Source organism: Martes martes (assembly GCF_963455335.1).
Source record: "Martes martes genome assembly, chromosome: 13".
NCBI lineage: Eukaryota > Metazoa > Chordata > Mammalia > Carnivora > Mustelidae > Martes > Martes martes.
Genome location: NC_137901.1, coordinates 7,617,777 through 7,637,509, shown reverse-complemented (window position 1 = coordinate 7,637,509; position 19,733 = coordinate 7,617,777). Strand labels below are relative to the sequence as shown.

General features: G+C 42.6%; 1 long non-coding RNA gene across 1 annotated transcript in view; it reads left to right on the top strand.

Annotated features, from left to right (window-relative positions):
• LOC308354659 overlaps nucleotides 1-19,733 on the top strand; it is a 43,975-nt gene that overhangs the window by 10,005 nt on the left and 14,237 nt on the right. The gene's annotated exons all lie outside the window — the stretch shown is intronic.

Below are 19,733 nucleotides of genomic sequence, written 5' to 3'. Positions count from 1 at the left end.
AGGATGTGGGGAAATCGGAACCCTCACACTCTGCTGCTGGGGCTTGAGAGTGGGGCAGCCACTGTGGAAAACAGTCTGGCAGTTCCTCCGAAGATGAATAATAGAATTAACATATGACCTAGCAATTCTCTCCTGGATATATACCCAAGAGAACTGAAATAGTCAACAGTTCCTCAAAAAGGTAAAGATAGAATTGCTATGTGACCGGCCAATTCTACTTCTAGGTACGTGCCCCCTGAATGAAAACACGTATGCACAAAAACTTGTATATGAATGTTGATAACGGCCTCTTTCGTAAGAGCTGAAAGGTAGAAGCAACCCAAATGTCCGTAATTCATGAGTGGATAGACATGGGTGTGTGGAATGGATAAATCGTATCTATGCAATGAAACATTATGTAGCTAAAAAAAAAAAAAAAAAAAAAGGTAAGAAATACTGATGCACGCTATAACATGGATGAACCTTGAAAACATTATGCCAAGTGAAAGAAGCCAGACACAGAAAACCACATAGTGTATGATCTCATTTAGATGAGCTATCCAGAGCAGGCACATCTACGGAAGCAAAACGATTCAGAGTTTACTTAGATTTGGTGGTCTTTGGGGCAACTGAGCAGTAATAGCTAAGAGGCGAGGGGTTTCTCTTTGAGATGATGAAAATGTTCTAAAATTACCTGTGGTGACAGTTGCACATATCTGTAAACGTATTTAAAAACCATTGAAATGTACACTTTAAATTTGTGAATTACTTGGCACATGAATTCTATTTCAATAAGGTGTTATGAGAAGAAAAGCAGTAAGACATTAAGTTGAAAACAAGAATTTCTTTTATATTTAGTAAAATTACTCAGTAGTTTCTATTTTCATATGTTTTTATAAAATTACTAAGTAACTTACCTTCTTTGTTCAACATTGCATCATTGTCATTGGGCCAATAGACCTCTGTTGATTCTGCCTTATTTTTTTAAAGATTTTTAAAAATTATTTATTTGAGAGAGAGAACGCGCACTAGAAAGAGAGAAAGCTCGAGTGGGGGGGGCAGCAGAAGAGCAGGGGGAGAAGCAGACTCCCCACTGAGCAGGGAACCAGATGTGGGCTCCATCCTTGGGGGACTCCGGGATTGAGACCTGAGCCAGGCAGACGCTTAACCCACTGAGGCACCCAGGCACCCCAATTCTGCTCTTTTTAATGCTTGCACAATATTCAATATTGCATGCTTGAAGGTACCACTATTTGTCATCCTCTTTATCGATGTTTGTATTGTTTCTAGTGTTTTGCTTTTACAAACAATGCTGCAATAAATATCCTTATACATAAAAAAAAAGAATTCATTTTATAAAGAACTTAATTTGTAAAGACACCAAAATAGTTCTGTGAGGAGAATCAGTGTCCTTTCCAGAGAATTTGTGAGAGCAGTATTTTCCATGTATCTGGTGACATTTAGACTCAGCCTTCTAAAGTGATACATAAGATGAATGGCCCTTACGTGAACCTTTGAGCTTCATTCCCAGGCATCTGCATTATTCAGCAAGACGTTTCCACCCCCGTCCCCCTACTGCCTTCCCATTGAGGTAACTGTTCACTCTGTCATCTAACCACTGAAAAACTTTCCCTTTGACAAAATGAGGTAAGTATGTATTTCCATTTTCACACTGTGAGATTTAATTAGCTAATGATGGAAAAGTCCTTGAATGAAGAGTACAATGGAAGTTCAAAGTAATATTGTTATTATGTTTAGATATACTCTCAATATGTAAAGTCACATAACCTTGCTGTTACAGTCAGATATGTGATTCTAGGCAAGCATTACTTCCAGAGAGAAAAAATAAGAGCCAGCTTTTTGGAGATCTAGCACAAAGGCATATTTTCCTGTGATCTTAAGGTGGTGCCCACGTTTGCCACCTCTCTCAACTCAACTCTAACGATAATGACCTCCATTTGTGCCGCTGCTGCATGTAATCTATTTAATTGAAGTTACGAAAATGACCCTGACTTTCAGCCCTGCCTTGGCGGGTGGTGCAGCTGTGCTGAATAGTTCCTGGATCTGTAAATAAAATACTGATTCTAGTCACTTCTACAGAATGCATTTTGATACTGCAGATTTTTTTCAGTGTTGGCTCAATTAAGTTAGGTATCTCTAAGGGAAAGTAGGTTATCAGTTAAGGCAAAAAGGCAGTCCACGGCTAACACTGGTAATTTCTTTAAAAAGTGCTTTGAGCCCTCTCCTAATTTGTGAAGGTAACCTTACACAGCAATCAGATAGATTAAACACTGTGTCATGTTGACTCTGAAACGAAGACAAAAGCCTTGGAATTCTAAAGAACATCTCATACATCAGGTCTCTACAATCAATACATTCTTTACTGGTAGTATTTTAGGACACCTGAGATGGTCTAGGACAGACTGGGTTTCTAAGGGACCTTTGGCTGACCGCTGAAGACCTCTCCACCTTTGCTTCTCAATGGGAATGTGGCCCATGTTACATGCTTAATAAACATTCTGATAGAAAAATGAATGTACTTCCAGGTGATGCTTAAGATCATTGTCCTGGTAGTTTCTGAACATAATTTGTTCATCATAAGTGTTTCCCCTCTCTGGGAATTCATATCCCTCATCTTTGTTCTGATGTGTGCCTAGTAGGCAGACTAAGAGCTCCCCCAAAGATGTCCACAGCCTGATTCGTGGAACCTATGGACTCCCTTACTAATTAAGGTTGCTGATGGAATTAAGATCGCTAATCAGGAGAGTTTAAAATAGTGAGACTGGGTGCCTGGGTGGCTTAGTCATTAAGCGTCTGCCTTGGTCATGATCCCAGGGTCCTGGAATTGAGCCCTGCATTGGGCTCCCCACTCCGTAGGGGGTCTGCTTCTCCCTCTGCCCTTGCTTGTGTTCTCTCTTTTGCTGTGTCTCTGTGTCAAATAAATATATAAAATCTTAATTAAAAAAGAAAAAAAAGCTAAATCGGGGTACCTGGGTTGCTCAGTTGGTTAAGCGTCTGCCTTAGGCTCCAGGTCATGATCCCAGCGTCCTGGGATCGAGCCCCATACCGGGCTTTCTGCTCAGCGGGGAGTCTGCCTCTCTCACTCTCTCTGTCCTGCCCCCTCTGCTTGTGCACGCTCTCACTCTCGCTCACTCGCTCTTGCTCTCTCTCTCTCTTAAACTCTTTTTAAAATAATAAAATAGCGAGAGTATCCCAGATTTTCTGAGTGGGCTCAGTATAATCACAGGTAAACAACAACAAAAAAAAGGTAAAGAAAAAAAAAAAGAGACAAAAAAGCAGGTCACACAGTGAGGCATGTGAGATTCACTTGCTGTCATTGGCTTTGAAGACAGAGGAAGGGGCCAAGCTCCAGAAGCTGGAAAAGGCAAGAAACGGGTTTTCTTCCACAATCTGCAGAGAAGACATAACCCTGCAGACACCTTGATTTTAGCCCAGGGAAATCCTGGTCGGACTTCTGACCTGCAAAACCGTAAAATAATGAATTTTTGTTGTTTTAAGCCAGCAAGTTTGTGGTCATTACAGCAGCACACAGAAAATGCATACCGTTCCCTTTTTTCTTGTTGACTCACTAGAGTTCCTTGTATATTCTAGATGCTGACCCACGTTCTACTTTTTCATATTAAAAGTATATCCTTAGCTTTTTTTTTTTTTTTAAGATTTTATGTATTTATCTGAGAGAGAGACAGAGAGGGAACACAAGCAGGGGGAGTGGGAGAGGGAAAAACAGGCTTCCTACCGAGCAGGGAGCCCGATGCGGGGCTCGAACCCAGGATCCTGGGATCATGACCGGAGCCAAAGGCAAACGCCCAACAACTCAGCCACCCAGGTGCCCCATCTCCTTACCTTCCAATCTGTCACTTTTTCTATGGTTTCCTTCATTCAGCAAAAATCCTTAATTTTTGTTAAGTCAAATATCGGGGTTTTTTCCTCTCATGGATTGTATTTTTCGGTATTTTATTTAAAACCCTTTCTCTTGGGGTGCCTAGGTGGCTCAGTCAGTTAAGCATCCAACTCTGGATTCAGTTCAATTCATGATCTCAGGGTTGTAAGATTGAGCCCTGCGTTGGGCTCCATACTTAGCAGGGAGTCTGCTTGAGAGTCTCTCTCTCCCTCTCTCTTTGCCCCCCCCCCCAAATAAATAAATAAAAATCTTAAAGCCCTTTCTCTCCCTCAAGTTCCAAAGACATTTTCCTTTCTTTCTTTTGTTAGAGTTATGGCTTAACCCAGAGTTAATCTGGGCTCCTAGTTCACAGAGAACTTTATCTTTCATGTGGTATAAAGTAGATCTCTGTTGGTTAGGATACTGGTCCAACTTCTTTGATGGTGTCCAAACCATCTGTGGCCTAAGAAAGATAGAAATTTCTCTCTCACCAGAGGTCAAGATGTCAGCAGGCAATCCAGATGTGTGGGACCTGGACACGGTGCCTTCCATTCCAGAGTCCAAGCAGCTGTTCTAGTACAGGTTTTATCTCCGAACACAAGGAATGTTTTCCTTCTTACTTGCTTTCTGATAAATGTATCCAAAGACAGAAACTTAATATTATGTTCTGCTAAAGCAGAAGACTGTTAAGTCCATCTAAAGATTCGTCTCCCAGTGTTTTGGCTTGAAGTGCCTTCACCATCCTATATTCCTGAGTATCTTATGACTTGCTTGGAGATTTCCGTTAACACTTGGCAGATTTAGCAGTTTGTCCTGGTTTTCCCCACATTGCCTGTCCTAGAATCATCTTCTATAAATTTTTGCCTTTGGTTTTCAATGTTGTGTCATGGTGTAACTTGGGGGGATAAATTAATTTAATAATCAATGATCCAAATGTCAGTTAAAATTTAATTGATCCTGTGAAACAGGTTACCAGGAGTTGAGGGGAGTACTGTTGAATGGGCACAGAGTTGCAGTTTGGGAAGATGAAAAGTTCTAGAGCTGGGTGGTGTGAGGATTGGACAACATTGTGAATGTGCTTATGCCACTGAGCTGTGCACTTAAAAATCATTAACTTGGGGGCACCTGGGTGGCTAAGTTGGTTAAGCGACTGCTTTCAGCTCACATCATGATCCTGGAGTCCTGGGATGGAGTCCCACGTGGGGTTCCCTGTTCAGCAGGGAGTCTGCCTCTCCCTCTGACTCTCCCCCCTCTCATGCTCTCTCTCTCATTCTCTCTCTCTCAAATAAATAAATAAAATCTTTTAAAAAAAATAATTAACTTGGTAAACTTTATTTAATGTCTATTTTACCATAATTTAAAACGTAATTTTGTTTAAGGGAGGTAAGTTTGAAAAGCGAGAAGAAATGGCCAACGATAGGGTCCTGTAATGTCTCACCACAGTTTCATGATTTTTTCCAAAGGTGACCCTTTACAGTTATGTAATAAGAAAATAAACAGGTGACAACATCACAGAGATGAGGAATGAGGGACAGATCAGTGCAGAGGACAGCCAAGCCACACCAGGAACCCGGATGGGGAGGTTGGAATTGCAGAATGTGAGACTTCAAAATGAATTTAGAGATTGTGTTCATGGTTTAGTTTGCATGTTTATGTTTTATTTTAACCCAGTGGCCGTGGGTCTCCAGAGTACCGGTCCCTCCCTAGCTTTTTTTTATAATTTTTTCTTAATTTGCGCAGGTGTGCTATTCTAAGGAGAAAGTCCGTGGCTTTCATTGGATCCCAAAGCATTCTCTCAACTCACCAGAACTAAAGCAATGGATTGAGCCCCTGCTCACCTTTCACAGAGGAGGAAACTGACACTAGGAGAAACATGGCTTCAAGCCCCAGGTCGCAGGGGTAGTTACAGTAGGTCCTGCTGCTGCTTTTCACAGGAGGTATTTTGAGTTTCAGGTGACTTCCTCCTTGAGAGTGTTTCCATTTTTAAAAGAGCACTGCTTGGAACTCACTGTCCTCAGAACAAAGGAATGGCTTGTGGCACAGCTGCCTCTGCTGGTCCTGCCTTTACTGATTCCAATGGGAGTCCTTTACCGAGGGAAGGACAAGCGACCAGAATAGAACAGAAGCAGAGGAAGGGTAGAGTATAGGTTAACAGCCATGGGGGGTGGAGGGCAGGTGCTGACTTTTTTTGGATGTCCTTGGGTTTAAATGACTCCCCTGAGAAGGTGACAGGAACTAGAACCATTGTGCTCCTATCACAGAAGAATCTAGTCGCAGGGCTGGGCAGGGCACGGTCTGGCTTCCCCAGGGAGGATGGAGAGTGATTTGCAGCAGGACCTTCCCAGAACAAAAGGAGAAGGAAGAAATTTGGACTTAGCACAATGACTACAAAGACCAAAAAGGCAGTCTGATAAAGCTTCCAGCCAGCCAAAGAAATTTAAGCCCTCTTCTTGGCGAGAACTAGCTATGTGTTCGTAATAAGATCCTTTCTCAGGAAAGCAGGTGCTTTGTAGACAACTGGTCTTAATGAGCACGCATCAATAGGTTTGGCTGAAAACCTCACAATTCCAGAGAATAGAATAGTTAAATCAAATAATGAAGGGGCCGTTAACGGTGCCCTAAATGAAGGCACGCTGCCCGGAAACTGCGCGCTCTTCTATTAAGTCTCAAAAATGTTGTGCCAGGTGACACAATGCTCAAAACAAGTGTTAGTTAAATTAGTGGATTAGAATTACCAACTAATTAAATTGTGGGGCACAGTCTTTCTAGCATGAAGCGGTAGTCAGCAGCAGAGCCCCTTCCAATTAGCGAGGGAAACGGCTCTCATGGAAGGAGGAGGGTAGCAGCTCCAACAGCCGCCCATATGCTCGGACTCTCCGCGGCTTCAGCTCAGAGGATGCACGCAGTGATGGGGAGAGACGTGTCACAAGTGGGGAAGATTCCAGCAATAGCTCACTTTCCTGTACACAACTATAAATCTGCCTCTTTCAGGCAATGTGGACAGCAAATGTAAGAGATATAAGAGATACTGGTTTGTTTATTCTTATATCCATGAAACAAACATTCAGAAAGTCTGAAGTACAAAAATTAGACTATCCTGACAATCACCTGTATTCTGCAGCCAGAATTTGAATTATTTACTCAGTGAGAAATGAAAATTGTTTTCTTGTGATGTCAAATGTACAGTTTCCTGTGATTATAACTTTTTAATCATATACTGACCGTTGAGCTATCATATAGCATGAATAAATTTTAATGGGGAATTAAAAAGAAATTAAAATCTATATTGCAAAAAAGCTGATAGGTAGAGGGGGGCTCAGTGGTTGAGCATCTGCCTTCAGCTCAGGTCCTGATCCTAGGGTTCTGGGGTGGAGTCCCATGTCTGGCTCCCTGCTCAGCCTGCTTCTCCCTCTGCCCCTCCACCACCAACTCGTGCTGTTTCTCTCTCTGTCTCTCTCTCTCTCTCTCTCTCTCCCTTGCTTGCTGCTTTCCCTCCCAAATAAATGAATAAAATCTTTGAAAAAATCATTAAAAAAAACAAAACCAGAAAACTGATTAGCATAATGTAGATATGATTAGCATCTAAACAAAATATAAATTAATGTTACAGGAGCTGCTTAGCATGAGAAATTGCAAAAAAAAATCTTACATGATTAACTGGTGTCAATTTGAAATGAAATGCAGCAATTTTATTTTTAGCCCTGTAAGAATAAACATGTAATTAGCTCTCAAAAAGGAAGTATCATAAAAAGTCCAGTCTGACTATTTTAACCACCCAAATAGATCAAGGTCATTGGATTTTTTTAATACATATTCAGAGTTTTCACGATAAAAGTAGTCATTGTCATTAAAGACTTGTTTGAAATTACAAAAAGGTGAAAAAAGAGAAAAATTGCATTTTACTTTTACTTTAGGACTTTTGTATACAGGTTTCTTTGCTTGTTTGGGGCACATAGTCACAGTTTTGTAATGCAGATGATTTGATGTTCTTATTCTTTTCCTTAAATAAAAATCATCTTCCAATGCTATTATACCCTACTTCCAACAATAGCTTCTGTTATTATATGTATCACATTTTCTTAATTGCATTTTAATATTGTACAACATTCCATTTATTGTTTATTATTTATAATAGCATCAAAAATATTTAGGAATCAATTTAACAAAATAATTGTAAGACTTGCATAATTAGGGGCGCCTGGGTGGCTCTGCCTTTGGCTCAGGTCGTGATCTTAGGGTCCTGGGATCGAGTCCCGCATTGGGCTCTCTGCTCGGCGGGGAGCATGCTTTCCCCTCTCTCTCTGCCTGCCTCTCTGCCTACTTGTGATCTCTCTCTGTCAAATAAATACATAACATCTTAAAAAAAAGACTTGCACAATGAAAATTATGAAATGCAACTGAAAAAATATTTTTTAAGACCTAAGTAGATGGGAAGACATCCTGTCATGTGTTGGAGGACTCGGTATCATTAAGATGGCAGTCAATCCAAATTGATCTATAGATGCAGTGCAGTCCTGCACAAAATCCCAACTGCCCTTTCCACAGGAATGAACTAGGATGATCCTAAAGTTCAGTGAACAGAGAGTCTCAATAAAAATGCTAAATCAGATGGTTTATTAATTCAAAACTCTCAGTGAGACACGGTGGGGGGGGGGGGGAGCTGGAATACTTAACATAGCATAGAGCACCAGAAACTTAAAGCTTGGGATTCCCTCTCTCGCCGCTCGCTCTCTACTCCTTCCTCCTCCACTTTCTTCTCCCCTCCCTCTCTTCCTCCATTCTTCTCCCCACCACCACCCTCATTCTGTCACAAGTACCAGAGTTGACATTGAAAGGTTATGCCAGAAGTGCCCGAGATCAGGAATATGCCTTGCCTCCTTTGTAACCAGGGGCAAATACTTCTCATGTCAACTCTAGCTTGCCAGCTGGTCCTTCAAAACAACCATGGTTTTGTTTGCATTTCTTAACCCAAGCACCATGGGCCAGGACGGGTCTGAATGAGTAGCCAACCTAGGGATGATGAGCTGTCAACCTAGAAGTGACAGGATCTGTACCTTCTGACTTGGCTGTCTCATATTTTTCTTTCCCTAAACAAACACTTTTGCTTGTTTTGTCCTATTTATCATATATGTAATATGTCTTGAATGTTCCTGACGTATTATCTATATTTAACATATCGTGTGAATTCTGCTTGTAGTTTTCAAGCTACATCTTTTCTCGTTTTCTATTTTTAACACCTCTTAAGAGTTTTACCTACAACTCATCAACAATTAGCTTATGTATTAGCTACACTTAACACTTAAATGAGGTTCATCCATCCCAACGGTGATAGTTAATTTTATGTGTCAACTAATTTAACTGGGCTAAAGGATGCCCTGATAGCTGGTAAACCATTATACTTGGATGTGTCTGGAAGGCTGTCTCTGGAAAAGATCAGCATTTGAATCAGTAGACTCAGTAAAAGAAGATCCACCATCACCAATGAGGTGGCATCATCCAATTCCTTGAGGGCCAAATAGAAAGGGAATGGCATAGAAAAGGTGGAGGAAGAGTGGGTTTGCTTTCTTTGCTTAGCTGGGACATCATCTTCTCCTGCCTCCAGACATCGACTCCTGATTCTTGGTCTTTCAGACTCAGACTGGGACTTCCACCCCCATTCTCAGACCTTTGGGTTCAGACTGAATTGTGTGGGTGACTTTCTGGGTTCTCCACCTTACAGATCACAATTCCTAGGATTTCTTGGCCTCCATAACTCTATGAGCCAATCCCTGTCGGCTCTCTGGAAGACCCTGACTAATACCCCGTTTGTCTCTCTTGCCTTCTGTTATGGAATTAAATTTCACAAATAATATAGCAAACTCTCATTATAAGGATTGAGAAAAATTACTCAATTTAGTCGATTTTTAGGGTACTTCCATATTCCTCTCCCTTCATAAAATATTATAAATTTTAGCCAGTTGACCTTCCAAGCAAATGTGAACCTTTGTAAAGTACCAGCCCTATTCCTTGACTCATAGAGTTGCATTGTTTTCATCCCTTGTCTCCTAACACAACTGTATCAATCAAGAGACAGGAATGACAAGTTATTTTAATATAGACAACATAAACGATCAATAACTAGATGTAAAGAATTGTTAACTATGTTTTGAAGCTCTAAAAAGGTAAAACAGAATATTAAAGCACGGTGGAGGTCACAGGACTTTGGGAAGCAGATGGTTCCTTCGCTTTCAGGGGACTAAAGAGAAGCTTTGAGAAAGGGTCCCATAGAATTGAACTCCAGACCTCTGAGAAAGGGGGCACCCAATGACACTGGAACCCCAACTTTTGTGAGCCAGCTGATGCTGGTGTCTCTTAAAGTGGTACTTTTTTTTTAAAAGTAAGCTCTATACCCAACATGTGGCTTGAGCTCAGGACCCTGAGATCAAGAGTCACATGCTCTACTGACTGAGCCAGCCATGTGCCCCAGGGTAGCACTTTGAATTTAGTTCTTCAAGGGTTAGAAAGCCTGTAAAATGGATTCACCTTCTGCCCCAGCAATCAGCTGCTGTTGATGGAGTGAAGAAATACTGTTTAGGAGTTGGTCATAGCTTCCCGTCTAGGAAGTCCCCAGGAAGGAGAAGCCCTCCTCCCTAGCCCCGCATACCTTTCTGTGGGCAAAACCCACAGGGCTCCAGCTGACAGAACAGATATGTCTGAGACCCAGTCCCCCTGTCACAAAGCCTAGCCGAGAGGGTGCTTGGAGCTAAGAGCCAGTGACTTGGTAACTGGTCCCACAACCCTGCCCAATGCAGTTAATTTGTTATGTGTCATTATTACTGAAAAACAGGTGCCAATTCCTCACTGACATCAGAGCTACATATGAACTGAAGACACAAGGGCCAATGTGACCACCTGGTATTCTCTTCTAGCTAAAGCCTAAGAGTCGATCCCAGGAGGAGTAACATACATTTCCCCTTTAAATGGGGAACCTATTCTGAATTATCAGTTAATGGTCAATACTTCATCCTCCTGAGTCTTTAATTTATAACCCATGTTTCTTTCAGACTTTCTGAGACGTCTATTCACTGGTTCCTGCTAGGATATAATGATAAGAACCTTCAAAGTGTTAAAACTCTAGTAACTGTCCCCATTTTCTACAATTCTATAAAGGGTCACTCTCAATTGCCATGTGAATTTTTACCTCTATCCCGTTGGGTATAAATGTGGCCAAAAAAATTCTTTCTACTGAAATACTTAAACAGCGATTCAAAATAAGCCCCAGTCACCTAGAGCTATTATGCTAAGTGAAATAGGTCAGAAAAAGACAAATGCCATATGATTTCACTTACGTCTGGAATCTAAAAAGCAAGACAAATGAACAAAGAAAACAAAACAGAAACAGACTCAAAGATACAGAGAACAGAGTGGTGGTTGCCAGAGGGGAGAGGGTGGGATGGTGGCTGAGATAGTTGAAAAGAATTAAGAAGTACAATCTTCCAGTTATAAAATAAATAAGTCACGGGGGTGAAAAGTACAACTTAGGGAATATAGTCAATAATATTGTAATAACTTCGTATGGTAACAGGTGGTGTTATATTGGGGTGCCCAGGTAGCTCAGTCGGTTAAGTGTCCGACTCTTGATTTTGGCTCAGGTCCTGATCTCGGGGTCATGAGATTGAGCCTGGCAACACGATGGGCTCCACACTCACCATGGCCCCTGCTTGTCTGTCTCCCTCTGTTCTTCCCCCTGCTTGCTCTCTTTCTCTAAAATAATAAGTAAAATCTTAAAATAAATATATATCTAGTCAGATGACCAAAATACATGTCTCAGATATATTTCATCTTCATCAATAGTTACTGAAAATGGCCTAGAGCATAAAAGTCAAATGGGTTCTTATTGTTAATGAAGACAACTTTTGGACCCTACCCAAGTGTGGAGGTTAGTTGCCAGGAGGACCAGCCCTGAGATTAGAGGGTTGGAACTTCCAGCCTCATCTCCTGACCTCCAGGGTGGGGAGGGGGCTGGAGACTGAATCAGCCAACGGGTAATAACAATCATGGTTCTGCAATGAAGCCTCCATAAAGACCCAAGAGGACTGGCTGTGGAGAGCTTCCAGGCTGGTGAAACTGTAGAGATATGGGGAGAGTGGCGATACCTGGAGAGGGCAGGGAAGATCTGCACCAGTTCCCTGTACCTTGTCCCGTGTATCTCTTCATCTGATACTGATTTGTAAATTTTATCATATCCTATAAGAAACTGGTAAACCATGTGGATGGAACTAGAGGGTATTATGCTTAGCGAAATGAGTCAATCAGAGAAAGACAACTATCATATGATCTCCCTGATATGAGAAACTGGAGATGCAACATGGGGGGCCTGGGGGGTAGGAAAAGAATAAATGAAACAAGATGGGATCGGGAGGGAGACAAACCATAAGAGACTCTTAATCTCACAAAACAGACTGAGGGTTGCTGGGGGGAGGGGGAGGAGGGAGAGGGTGGTGGGGTTATGGACATTGGGGAGGGTATGTGCTATGGTGAGTGCTATGAAGTGTGTAAACCTGGCGATTCACAGACTTGTACCCCTGGGGCTAATAATACATTATATGTTTATAAAAAAAACTTTAAAAACTATTTAAAAAAAAGAAAGAAACTGGTAAACCTAAGTGTTTCCTTGAGTTCTGTGAGCTTCTCTGGCAAATGACAAGAACCTAAGGAGAAGGCCGTTGGAACCTTGAATCTGAAGCTGATTGGTCAGAAGCATAAGTAACGGCCTGAGGTTTGAGACTGGCATCGAAAATGGGGTGGGGGTGGGGAAAACAGTCTTGTAGGATTGAATCTGATGCTATCTCCAGCTAGAAGTGTCAGAGTTGAGTTGAATTCAGTTGAATTCTTGGACATACTGCTGTCGCCCAAGAATTGTTTGTGTTATGTATATGGGGGGAACATCTCCACAAAGTTAGAATTGAGTCGAGGAACCCTAAAAGAGATGGTAACTAGATCTATTGTGGTGACCATTCTGTAATGTACATAAATGTCAAGTCACTATGTTATAACTAGAAACGAATATTATATTGTAAGTCAACTATCCTTCAACCAAAAAAATTGGAAGAATTAAAAAGAAAAAGGCAGGGGCATCTGGGTGGCTCAATGGGTTAAGCCTCTGCCTTCGGCTCAGGTCATGATCTCAGGGTCCTGGGATCGAGACCCATATCGGGCTCTCTGCTCAGCAGGGAGCCTGCTTCCCCCTCTCTCTCTGCCTGCCTCTCTGCCTACTTGTGATCTCTCTGTCAAATAAATAAAACTTAAAAAAAAAAAAAAGAAAGAGAAAGGCAAAATTTAACTCCATTCAAGGTATACTATTATACTGGTTATGTGTAGTTATTTCTGAAGAGCAAAACTCAGTTTAACTATCAAGGGAATTATACCAATATCATTAACCACAGATGTAGATCTTGAGTAGTTTTTGAATATCAGTAGAAATCCAAGACTATATTGAAGTTTTAATAATTAATCAGAAATATGCAATGTTAATGAATCCCAATATATTCTGTATGACTTGTTATACACAGCAGGGGCATTGAAAAGCGCACATCACACAATGTAAATGAGACCATAGAGTAGGGGAAGAAACCCAGTACTCATTGAGGTAACACCTGCCCTGTTTTAATTTTAAGCAGGTTTGCATCATATTATTGAAAGCAAAGTAAAACTAAACATTAGAATTGTTCACAAAAAGGTGTTAGCTGCATACTCTACTTACTAGAAGATGTTTACAAAGTAATATTATCTAAAATAGTAATTTTAGGGGTGCCTGGATGGCTCAGTCCTTAAGCCATCTTAAGGTCTGCTATTGGCTTAGTCAGATCCCAGGGTCCTGGGATGGAGTCCCGCATCTGGCTCCCTGCTCAGTAGGGAGTTCTTCTCTGTCTCCCTCTGCCTGCAACTCCCCTTGCTTGTGCTCTCCCTCTCTCTCTCTCTGTCAAATAAATAAATAAAACGTTTATAAGTAAATAAATAAATAAATAAATGGAATTTAAAGCTCCTGCAGTAATAGAATATGCTAGAATTGTTTACCATAGCAAAAGATAACTATTTTAACAGTGACACAAGTAGTTTATCGAAACATTTTTTGAATGATAATATGTCCAGATTTTAACCACTTTGTATTATATATTTCTCCATTCATTCAAAACATTCTGCTTCAAGAAATACAGAAACTAGTTATTGCCCCTGCCCCAGTGGAATTTGGATTTAGTAATTACAGAATTTTAGCTCTATCCATCATGTGCATTCATCTTTTTTCATGCAATCTTGGAACAGTTCCTGGCATGAGAAAGAACTGATTTGGGGGTGAGATGTAATATTCACAAGTTTTGTCACAATGGTAACTTCTGGGTTAGTCTCTGCCATCTCACCTTAATGAGCCATGCCTATGATATGTCCTCTATTTAAATAACATGTTCAACTACCATTTATAGAACACACACAGGGTTATAGGAAAGGTTAAAGCACTTTTCCAGATAAGAAAAGCCAAACAAGAATTTCTTGGTCAGATTGTATCCTTGATCAAGTACAACACAGCATAGTCAACAGATAATCAACTTGATGATATAACTGAGCCACAGAAAGAAAGAAAAGACATTTCTTCTGTTTATATCTACTCATTGTAATTAGTTTTTGGTTATTGGCTTGCTGTAGGAAGTTTTAGGAACCTATTATTGCTAATTAAGTTTTAGTTTAAAGACAAACATACATAGTGATTGTGCCAACAGGTGGAAAAGGTTTATTCTGCATACCTTAAACACTGTACTTCATATACAATCAGAAATTTCTTGCAATTTTTAGATGATGGATTAATATGCAGGTTGCTAAACCATAACAGCCCAGCAAGTAGATAAAACACATTCAGTTCAGTAGAGAGGCACTAAGATTTCAAGAAGCTTATGGAACGATTATTAAATTCACAGAAAGACCCTCCATTTTGAAAATGCTTGTTTTTAGTAATAGCTATGACTTAAAGTGACTATATGTGCCAGGTCCTTGATTTAATCTTTAATTAATCTCCACGGTTTTATGAGGAGGCTGTTCGACATAAGGAGAGTGAGTTAAAAAGCTAATGACACTTGTCTAGGACCACATAACCAATAAATGACACAGTGCCCTTCTCCCCATAGGAGCACCTAAGAGCGAGCTTTTCTTAGAACAATTATTTTCCCCCCAGTTTCCAGGGCCATTACACAAAGTTAAAACTGTAAAAGTCTGGGGAGGGGGTGGGGATGGACATTGGGGAGTGTATGTGCTATGGTGAGTGCTCTGAAGTGTGTAAACCTGGCGATTCACAGACCTGGAACCCTGGGGATAAAAATACGTTATATGTTTATAAAAAAATTAAAAAATAAAATTAAAAAAAAAACTGTAAAAATCTGGGAATTCCAGGAGCTAGAGAGTCTCTTGGTTCAAAGCCTGATGTCGAGCCCAATGCTGAGAACCTGAGACCAAAATAACTCACGGCCTTAGATCGGCATCTCCAGTGGCAGGAGCCCCATTCACTTGTACCAGTAATGCCCTGCGAGCACACAATCCAGCCCCATGCTGGAGATCTTTCTATAGATGTTCCCTCTGTGCCGCTCAAATTCCAAAGCTAACCCTCCTATGCCCGATTCCCTCTTGAGCTGTCAACTTAATCTCTGCTAAGGTTTCAGCTGATACTGGGAGGTGCTGGTTATTATTAGGTCACGAGCTCATCCGTGCCTCTGGAAGGTCTAGAAACTAGATAAGCTTTTAATGCATCTCCAGTGTCAATCACTGTGCCGGACACACAGTGGAATGTATCGAATGGATCAATAACAGGACTAATAGGTGAATGGAAGCACAATAAGGCTCAGTACGGGCTGCTGTAGACACCCGGGGCAGTTTAAGAGCCTAAAATTGTAGCCCTCAAGTATCTTTCCAGCTTCTCCAATCGAATGCTGTCTCCATTTTACAAGGAGTACCTGAAATCCAGCCAAAAGCATCTCCTTAGCTATACAGAGTTAGTGGACCAGAAACCAGATCACACACTCCTCACCCTTTGTCCACAGACACTGCCCGCAGGAGTCCTCTCTCCACAGCACAGCAAACAAAAGTAAGTGAAAACAAGTGTGTTCACTTGTTTTCACTTATTCAGCGCTTCTCTCCCTCATAAAGAACGTAATATCGAGATGACTCACTCTCTTCACTTTGGGGAATATTCCAATTCCATCCCATCACATAGCTTATCATTGTTCGTCCAGTTAAAGTAAATGCCAGCTCTGGGGCGCCCGGGTGGCTCAGTGGGTTAAGCCTCTGCCTTCGGCTCCGGTCATGATCTCGGGGTCCTGGGATCAAGTCCCGCATCGGGCTCTCTGCTCAGCAGGGAGCCTGCTCTTCCCACCCCCCCCCCGCTGCCTGCCTCTCTGCCTACTTGTGATCTCTGTCTGTCAAATAAATAAATAATACACTTTTTTAAAAAAGTAAATACCAGGTCTGAGATGAAATCAATTGCCAAGATGGAGAAGGAATCAAAATATGCAACATCTGCCTGCACTCTCTTTACTTGACTTAAGGAATCTGAGGATAAGCCCCCACCATGATATTTTTTGAGCCTCGGAGGCAGTTCTTTTGCCTTTACGAGAGAAAGAAAGGGTCAGAATGTACCTATCAAAGTAGGCAGGAGAGTTCCAAAAGTTCTCTTCCCTGGCAACCATTTGCACATTTAGGAAAGCAAGCCGGGGGTTCCCTTTTGCCGTCCCTGTCAACACTCCTGGTCAGAAGCTCATCCACTTACTCAAAAAGAACAGGTGACTGAAGTCAAGAGATCTGACGAGATCTAGCTCCGCCTTCTCTGGGCTGAGACGCTTGACATCTCTGGACCTCCCTCTCCGTCCGTTGAGCGGAAATGATACATACATTCCTTAGTTTTCAGGATTAAGGAAATCAAAAGTGGTGACGCACAAGAAAAGATGTGGTAAATACACTGCTTTGTTATTTACCAATATGTCCTCCCGAGAGGGAAAGTAATGTGTTTAAAATAGACGAGCCTTTAGAGAATCAGTCAAGATTGTTTTGTTGATAATTGGCTTGTGAAGGATACAACTTTCCAATTTTGAGAATTGATCACAGAGAAGAAAAGCAAGATACCGTGGATCTGTCTGAACTGAAACTCACCTTCAGATCAGCTCACTCTCCATTTGCCAAATTCACACAAATAGTAACTGCCCCGGATGTTCTAAAATTTCACAAAGCTCCTACAAAAATAGGTTTATGAGAAATTGCATTGTTTTTAATGACGTGGTTAATTTATTTTTCCACAACTATTATGTTTTTAGGTTTTGAAAAAGAGAAAACAGGGAAGACAAAATATACATAAAGCTTGCAAACCTCTGTGTAAATATGTGTTGACTACGGCTTGGGTTCCTCTGTGTCCCCCTCTCCCCTGTACTCCGTGTCACTCAGGTCAAAGAGCTGATTTCCCCATCGCAGCCACTAAAATTGTGTGGTGTTTGCAGATCAGCTTTCCGTGCCTTACTCACATCTCTTCACACGGGGTAATAAGGTAGTGAACGAGTATTATTTTTAATTGAAGAGTTGGCTTTCAAAACAGTACTGAATTCAATGGCCATTGAGTATTTGAAGGACGGTCATCTCGACGTTTCAAGAACACACTCGTTCCATGAAACTAGATTTTCCACCTGGAAGTATGTCTCCGTTCTGGCAGGGATCCCGTCGTGTGAGGGTGTTTATTTTACTGCAGAAAAAGACATCTTTCACTTGGAAAGTGTTCACCTTTTACTTGAAGCGAGCTAAATTCGGTAACACGGGGTAAAAATAAATTAAGTTCATTATGTGGAGCTTCAGGTGTACGGATGCTGTCTAATAAGACTTTAATCATGGTAGATTCTAATCACCTGTCCTTATTTTCCGACTCTGGGACCGACATGCTAAAGTGCTTAGCTGAGAAGTACCCCATGTATATTTTAATAAATATCAATGCTGACTAGTCTCTGTTTAAAATACATATATATTTTTTTTCTTTTTACCAAGTGGAAGAATTGCATAAACCATGGTGACAAATGCTGTGGGAGGCACCTTCCCCCACCTGTGTCATGCTGCCGTTCCTTGGGTCGCATTCAGCCATCGGGGAGATGAGCCCCCCTCGGTCCTGGGTTGGGGTGAGGACAGAGGCTGCACCTGCACTCCTCATTCCACCAGGACTTGGTCGTGTTGGTGGATGTTGGTGGATACAACACCAGACAGTGACAGGAGAGGGGGGATCTGCGGGGCACTCATTCTAAAGCAGGGTGCCAGAAGGATTGTGCTCCTCACTGCTCATCCAACCTCTAGATACGTTTGTGGGAGCACATGATGTTTGCAGCTGCTGCAGCCCCCTTGTGACCACGGGGAATGGCAGGAGGTGGCCCAGTGCTGGGAGGAAGGCAGAGCAGAAAGACAAAATCATTTCCCTCCAACTTGTCTTAAGCTTCGGACTTAATGACCCAGGGAACCACCCTCCCTCCAGACAGCTTGCTATGGAAATTTCCCCTTAACTTTTGAGCTGAGTGTTCTGTTACCGTTAGACAACACTATCACCGCTAACATCTTATATACCCAATAATCGATTGATTTTTTTTCAAGATTTATTTGATAAGGGAAAATCTGTGTTCTAAGACGGCCGAAGGAGTTAGCAAAGGAGTCCCAGCCACTGCCCTGGGGCCCTTCCAGGTTCTTCTCCCTGCCCTGCTTTCCACGAGCACCAGAAGTACCGAGTATGCAGAAATTACCCGCTTTGTCTGTGCTCGGGGCTCAGACCGAGATCATTCCACTCTGGGCCCGCCGGGGTTCAATAAACCGGTCGTCCAGAGTCTCCGAGCGCCGCTAGTTCTTCTGTCAAGACCCAGCCCAGATTCTGAAACATTTATTTATCTGACAGAGAGAGAGAGGGAGAGAGAGAGATCTTAGAGGGTGGGCAGGAGGGGCAGGGGAGAGAGAATCTCAAGCAGACTCTTCCCACCGAGCCTGATGCGGGCGGGGCTGGGTCTCATGACCCCGAGATCATGACCCCGCGATGACAACCTGAGCCAAACCCGAGTTTGGTACTTAACAGACTGGGCCACTCAGGTACCCAACGATTGATTCCTTAACGGATTGATTTTTGGAGCTGGATACCAGAAGGCTCAGAGCTTGACTTAATAAATCATCGCCCTGTCCTGGTCTTGGCTCTAACAGGCCCCGAACTAACATGGGCGGGGGTGGTTTCCCCCTCAATCCAGTGTAGACAGACATCTACCCAGAGCCTTCACCAAAAAGATACGGAGAAGTAGAAATGGATTTTGCCTTCTCCTGTCTGCCAGTCCCCTGCCTCCTCCAAACTCCTCAGTCCTTTACCGAGCGCGCGGGTCCCCAGGGTGGCGACAGCGCCACTGCGAAGGAGGGAAAGGGCGCCGCGTGTCCGCGCTGAGCAGAGGCTTCCTCCCGCTCGACGCCAGCGCCGTCCTCCCCCCGCTGCTGCCTGCCCGTCCCCAGGGATAAAGTTCCTGTGTATATTGGGACGCACAGGCCCGCGTGTGAACCTAAGGCAGCCTGCACCTACGGAAACGCCTGGCAAGGAGCGCCAGCGCAGACCAGTCCCGGTCCAGCGCTTAGCTGTAGCCAGCTTACCTCACCGAGAAACCAGCGCCTGCCGCCTTCCAAGGACATCCTGGTCTCCTCGCCTTTCATGCCCCATTTCTGCGCTGCCTCTCCCAATGCTCTACAAAACTCACTCCTGCCCCAGATGGCTGCAGGATGGCGTTCCACTGCTCGGCGAGGCACCGCATTCCCCCAAGCCATGCATTATTTGACCTTGGATGAAGGA